This window comes from Salvelinus fontinalis, chromosome 1, assembly GCF_029448725.1.
Source record: "Salvelinus fontinalis isolate EN_2023a chromosome 1, ASM2944872v1, whole genome shotgun sequence".
NCBI lineage: Eukaryota > Metazoa > Chordata > Actinopteri > Salmoniformes > Salmonidae > Salvelinus > Salvelinus fontinalis.
This window is the reverse complement of record NC_074665.1, coordinates 75,087,549-75,094,062: the sequence shown is the minus strand read 5'-3', so window position 1 is coordinate 75,094,062 and position 6,514 is coordinate 75,087,549.

Below are 6,514 nucleotides of genomic sequence, written 5' to 3'. Positions count from 1 at the left end.
TACATAATAAAAAGAAATGTACTCTCAGCACGCTGCACCTTGGTCCGGTCAATTCCACCTAGATGACGAACGTGACATGCAGTGTGTTTTGAATGGTGCAGTGTGTTTGGAATGGAGCAGTATGTTTGGCATGAGGCAGTGTGTTTTTAATGGTGCAGTGTGTTTGGAATGGAGCAGTATGTTTGGCATGAGGCAGTGTGTTTGGAATGGGGCAGTGTGTTTGGAATGGGGCAGTGTGTTTGGCATGGGGCAGTGTGTTTGGAATGGGGCAGTGTGTTTGGCATGGGGCAGTGTGTTTAGAATGGGGCAGTATGTTTGGCATGAGGCAGTGTGTTTTGAATGGTGCAGTGTGTTTGGAATGGAGCAGTATGTTTGGCATGAGGCAGTGTGTTTGGAATGGGGCAGTGTTTGGCATGGGGCAGTGTGTTTGGAATGGGACAGTGTGTTTGGCATGGGGCAGTGGGGCATGGGGCATGGGGCATGGGGCATGGGGCAGTGTGTTTAGAGCAGCAAGTTAAGTTCCATAGACCCTCCCCCCTTCTCTCCCCTGAGCAGCCAGTTTAGTTCCATAGACCTCCCCCCTACCCTCTCTCCCCTGAGCAGCCAGTTTAGTTCCATAGACCTCCCCCCTCCCCTGAGCAGCCAGTTTAGTTCCATAGCCCCCCCCCCCCTTCCTTCTCTCCCCTGAGCAGCCAGTTTAGTTCCATAGACCCTCCCCCCTCCCTTCTCTCCCCTGAGCAGCCAGTTTAGTTCCATAGACCCCCCCCCCCCTACCCTCTCTCCCCTGAGCAGCCAGTTTAGTTCCATAGACCTCCTTCCCTACCCTCTCTCCCCTGAGCAGCCAGTTTAGTTCCATAGTCCACCCCCCCCCCCCCCCACTCCCCCCCCCCCCCCCCCTCCGCTCTCTCCCCTGAGCAGCCAGTTAGGTTCCATAGACCACGCCCCCCTCCGCTCCTCTGAGCAGCCAGTTTAGTTCCATAGTCTCCCCCCTCCCTTCTCTCCCCTGAGCAGCCAGTTAGGTTCCATAGAACCCATAGATCATGGTAACCAAAGGTAGCAGAGAGGAATGTCTTTCACTGACCTGGGCAGTAGTGGTAGCAGCAATGCCAACACACACCAACACCCTCTGGAAAACACTCCACGGGACTCCAACAACACACATCATTATGGCACATACTGCTTACCAACTTTATCATACAAACACCACTGTCCATAGCATTGCTAGTACTGCCCCATCAGAATAGAGGCCTGACTGGAATGATTTTTAACACAATTTGAATAGACAGAGAAGATCGTCTTCTACAATGAGCAAGCACCATAAGCTGTTCATGAGATTCATGAAAATAAATGGCATCTCTCTGTTTCCCATTTCAAGCTCTTTGTTCTGCAGCTTATAGATCCCCCCCATTACTACTACGATGCAGTGGTTCAATGGTGGCACCCATTTCCAAATCGGCCCCCAGTCCAATTTTTTTATAGGTACAGTTGAAGTCGGAAGTTTACATACACTTAGGTTGGAGTCATTAATTATGGCTGCAAGCCCGACGTCGGTACACTTATGACAACAGCCAGCTCAAGTGCAGGGCACGAAATTCAAAATATATATTTTTTTAATATTTAACTTTCACACATTAACAAGTCCAATACAGCAAATGAAAGGTACACATCTTGTGAATCCAGCCAACATGTCCGATTTTTTAAATGTTTTACAGCGAAAACAGCACGTATATTTATGTTAGCTCACCACCAAATACAAAAAAAGACAGACATTTTTCACAGCACAGGTAGCATGCACAAAGGCAACCTAACTAACCAAGAACCAACCAAACTAACCAACAAACAACTTCATCAGAGGACAGTCTTATAACATGTTATACAATAAATCTATGTTTTGTTCGAAAAATGTGCATATTTCAGGTATAAATCATAGTTTACATTGCAGCTACAATCAGAAATTGCACCGAAAGCAGACAGAATAATTACAGACACCAACGTCAAATACCTAATTACTCATCATAAAACATTTCTGAAAAATACATAGTGTACAGCAAATGAAAGACAGGCATCTTGTGATTCCAGACAATATTTCTGATTTATCAAGTGTTTTACAGCGAAAACACAATATAGCATTATATTAGCTTACCACAATAGCCAGAAAGACAAGCCATTTCCCAGCAGTAAAAGTTAGCGATCGTAACAAACCAGTAAAAGATATATAATTTTGACTAACCTTGATATTCTTTATCAGATGACAGTCCTATAACATCAGGTTATACATACACTTAGGTTTTGTTCGAAAATGTGCATATTTAGAGCTGAAATCAGTGGTTATACATGTTGCTATCTTAGCTACTTTTTCCACAACGTCTAAACAGCAACGATATTTTTCTGACACTTTTTCTGACACACATATTCTGACCAAATAGCTATTCATAAACATAACTAAAAAATACATGTTGTATAGGAAATGATAGATCCATTAGTTCTTAATGAAATCGCAGTGTTAGAATTCTAAAAAATAACTTCATTACGACATCCAGCTTCGGTATATCTAGAGTACCCCAAAGTTGGGCGCCGGAGACTAGTTCACATGCACGACAGATATATGAAATAGCATCATAAAATGTTTCTTACTTTTGGTGATCTTCCATCATAATGTTGGACAAGGTGTCCTTTGTCAAAAACAATCGTTGTTTGGATTTAGAACGTTAATTTTCCCTCTTGAATTAGCAAGTGCACTAGCCAAGTGGCTCGAAGCTCTTCATGTCAACAAACGGAAGAGAACGGAACACGGCAAAACTCCCGAAAAATGTTCAATAATCTGATGAAACTAAAAAACATACTTTACGATGATATGGTCACATGTATCAAATAAAATCAAAGCCGGAGATATTAGTCACCTATAACGACAGCTAAACAGAAGGCAAATCCAAGTCCCCCTTCGCGCTCTCCAGAAAACAGGAAATGGGCGGACAAGTCATACAAAGAGCTTGTATTCCACTTCAGACCAAGATAAACACTACATTTCTTCTCTCACCGCCTCTTGACATCCAGGGGAAGGTCTATGAAGTGCACGTATACTAATACGTATCATGCCCATGTATAGGCAGGAAGTAGAACAGAGCCTCGATTTCAGACTTTCCACTTCCTGGTCAGGAAGTTTGTGCCAAATGAGTTCTGTTTGACTCACAGATATAATTCAAACGTTTTAGAAACTAGAGAGTGTTTTCTATCCAATAGAAATAATAATATGCATATTGTACGAGCAAGAATTGAGTACAAGGCCGTTTGAAATGGGCACCTTTTATCTGGCTACTCAATACTGTCCCTGCAGCCCAAACAGGTTAAAACTTGTTTTTCAACCACTCCACACATTTCTTGTTAACAAACTATAGTTTTGGCAAGTCATTTAGGACATCTACTTTGTGCATGACACAAGTAATTTTTCCAACAATTGTTTACAGACAGATTATTTCACTTATAATTCACTGTATCACAATTCCAGTGGGTCAACTTAGTGTTTACATACACTAAGTTGACTGTGCCTTTAAACAGCTTTGAAAATTCCAGACAATTATGTCATGGCTTTAGAAGCTTCTGATAGGCTAATTGACATAATTTGAGTCAATTGGAGGTGTACCTGTGGATGTATTTCAAGGCCTACCTTCAAACTCAGTGCCTCTTTGCTTGACATCAGGGGAAAATCAAAAGAAATCAGCCAAGACGTCAGAAAAAAAGTTGCAGACCTCCACATGTCTGGTTCATCCTTGAGAGCAATTTCCAAACGCCTGAAGGTACCACGTTCATCTGTACAAACAATAGTACGCAAGTATAAACACCATGGGATCACGCAGCCGTCATACCGCTCAGGAAGGAGATGCGTTCTGTCTCCTAGAGATGAATGTACTTTGGTGAGAAAAGTGCAAATCAATCCCAGAACAATAGCAAAGGACCTTGTGAAGATGCTGGAGGAAACAGGTAAAAAAGTATCTATATTTGCAACTGTTTGCAACTGCACATGGGGACAAAGATCGTACTTTTTGGAGAAATGTCCTCTGGTCTGATGAAACAAAAATGGAACTGTTTGGCCATAATGACCATCGTTATGTTTGAGGAAAAAGAGGGAGGCTTGCAAGCCGAAGAATACCATCCCAACCGTGAAGCACGGGGGTGGCAGCATCATTTTGTGAGGGTGCTTTGCTGCAGGAGGGACTGGTGCACTTCACAAACATCTCAAGACATCAGTCAGGAAGTTAAAACTTGGTCGCAAAGGGGTCAGCCAAATGGACAATGACCCCAAGAATACTTCCAAAGTTGTGGCAAAATGGCTTAAGGACAACACAGTCAAGGTATTGGAGTGGCCATCACAAAGCCCTGACCTCAATCCCATAGAAAATGTGTGGGCAGAACTGAAAAAGCGTGTGTTGGCAAGGAGGCCTACAAACCTGACTCAGTTACACCAGCTCTGTCAGGAGGAATGGGCCAAAATTCACCCAACATATTGTGGGAAGCTTATGGAAGGCTACCCGAAATGTTTGACCCAAGTTCAACAATTTAAAGGCAATGCTACCAAATACTAATTGAGTGTATGTAAACTTCGGACCCACTGGGATTGTGATGAAAGAATTAAAAGCTGAACTAAATCATTCTCTTTACTATTATTCTGACATTTCACATTCTTAAAAATAAAGTGGTGATCCTAACTGACCTTAGACAGGGCATTTTTACTAGAATTAAATGTCAGGAATGATGAAAAACTGAGTTTAAATGTATTTTGCTAAGGTGTATGTAAAACTTCCGACTTCAACTGTGCATTAATAATATGTTTTAATAGTTTCAAATGGGCCCCTAATATACTAGTTGGAGTTTTTGTTCACCATATTGTTTCCATCTCATAACCTATAGTTCAGGTGCCTAGAATAGATAGGGGTCGATTTAGAATTGATGGTCGTCACCTTTGATCGAAGAGGACGTCCGTCTGATTAAAGCATGCACCACATTTATTTGCATTTAAATGCTTCTCTGTTTCTATCGCATACTGGTCCACTGAATGACATACAACTGTGCTTAATAGTCATCCCCCTATAGAATGAACCCTCTGAATAACATAGAACTGTGCTTAATTTTTATGGCTGGGGGCAGTATTGAGTAGTTTGGATGAATAAGGTGCCCAGAGTAAACTGCCTGCTACTCAGGCCCAGTTGCTAATATATGCATATTATTAGTAGATCTGGATAGAAAACTCTCTGACATTTCTAAAACTGTTTGAATGATGTCTGTGGGTATAACAGAACTCATATGACAGGCAAAAACCTGTAATATGACTTTTCATCTGAACTTTTGCCTGGACTTGCCCGCGCGTCACGAGTTTGGTGTACTAAACGCGCAAACAAAAAGGAGGTATTTGGACATTAATTATTACATTTATTGTGGAACTGGGATTCCTGGGAGTGCATTCTGATGAAGATCATCAAAGGTAAGTGAATATTTATAATGCTATTCTGACTTCTGTTGACTCCACAACATGGCGGATATCTGCATGGTTGTTTTGTTGTCTGAGCGCTGTACTCAGATTATTGCATGGTGTGCTTTTTCGGTAAAGATTTTTTGAAATCTGACACAGCGGTTGCATTAAGGAGAAGTTTATCTAAAGTTCAATGCATAACACTTGTATTTTCATCAACATTTATGATGAGTATTTCTGTAAATTGATGTGGCTCTCTGCAAAATCACCGGATGTTTTGGAAGCAAAACATTACTGAACATAACGCACCAATGTAAACTGAGATTTTTGGATATAAATATAAACTTTATCGAACAAAACATACATGTATTGTGTAACATGAAGTCCTTTAAGTGTCATCTGATGAAGATCATCAAAGGTTAGTGATTAATTTTATCTCTATTTCTGCTTTTTGTGACTCCTCTCTTTGGATGGAAAAATGGCTGTGTTTTTCTGTGACTAGGTGCAGACCTAACATAATCGTTTGGTGTGCTTCGTTGTGAAGGCTTTTTGAAATCGGACACTGTGGTGGGATTAACAACAAGTTTATCTTTAAAATGGTGTAAAATACTTGTATGTCTGAGGAATTGTAATTATGAGATTTCTGTTGTTTTGAATTTGGCGCCCTGCACTTTCACTGGTTGATGTCATATCGATCCCGTTAACGGGATGTCAGCCGTAAGAAGTTTTAATAGTCATCCCCCTATAGAATGAACCCTCTGAATAACATAGAACTCTGCTTAATAGTCATCCCCCTATAGAATGAACCCTCTGAATAACATAGAACTGTGCTTAATAGTCATCCCCCTGTAGAATGAACCCTCTGAATAACATAGAACGGTGCTTAATAGTCATCCCCCTATAGAATGAACCCTCTGAATAACATAGACCTGTGAGAGGAGGGGAGGGCAGGTGAGGGTAGGGTTAGGGCAGGTGAGGGGAGGGGAGGTGAGGGCAGGTGAGGGGAGGGTTAGGGCAAGTGAGGGGAGGACAGGCGAGGTAAGGGGACGG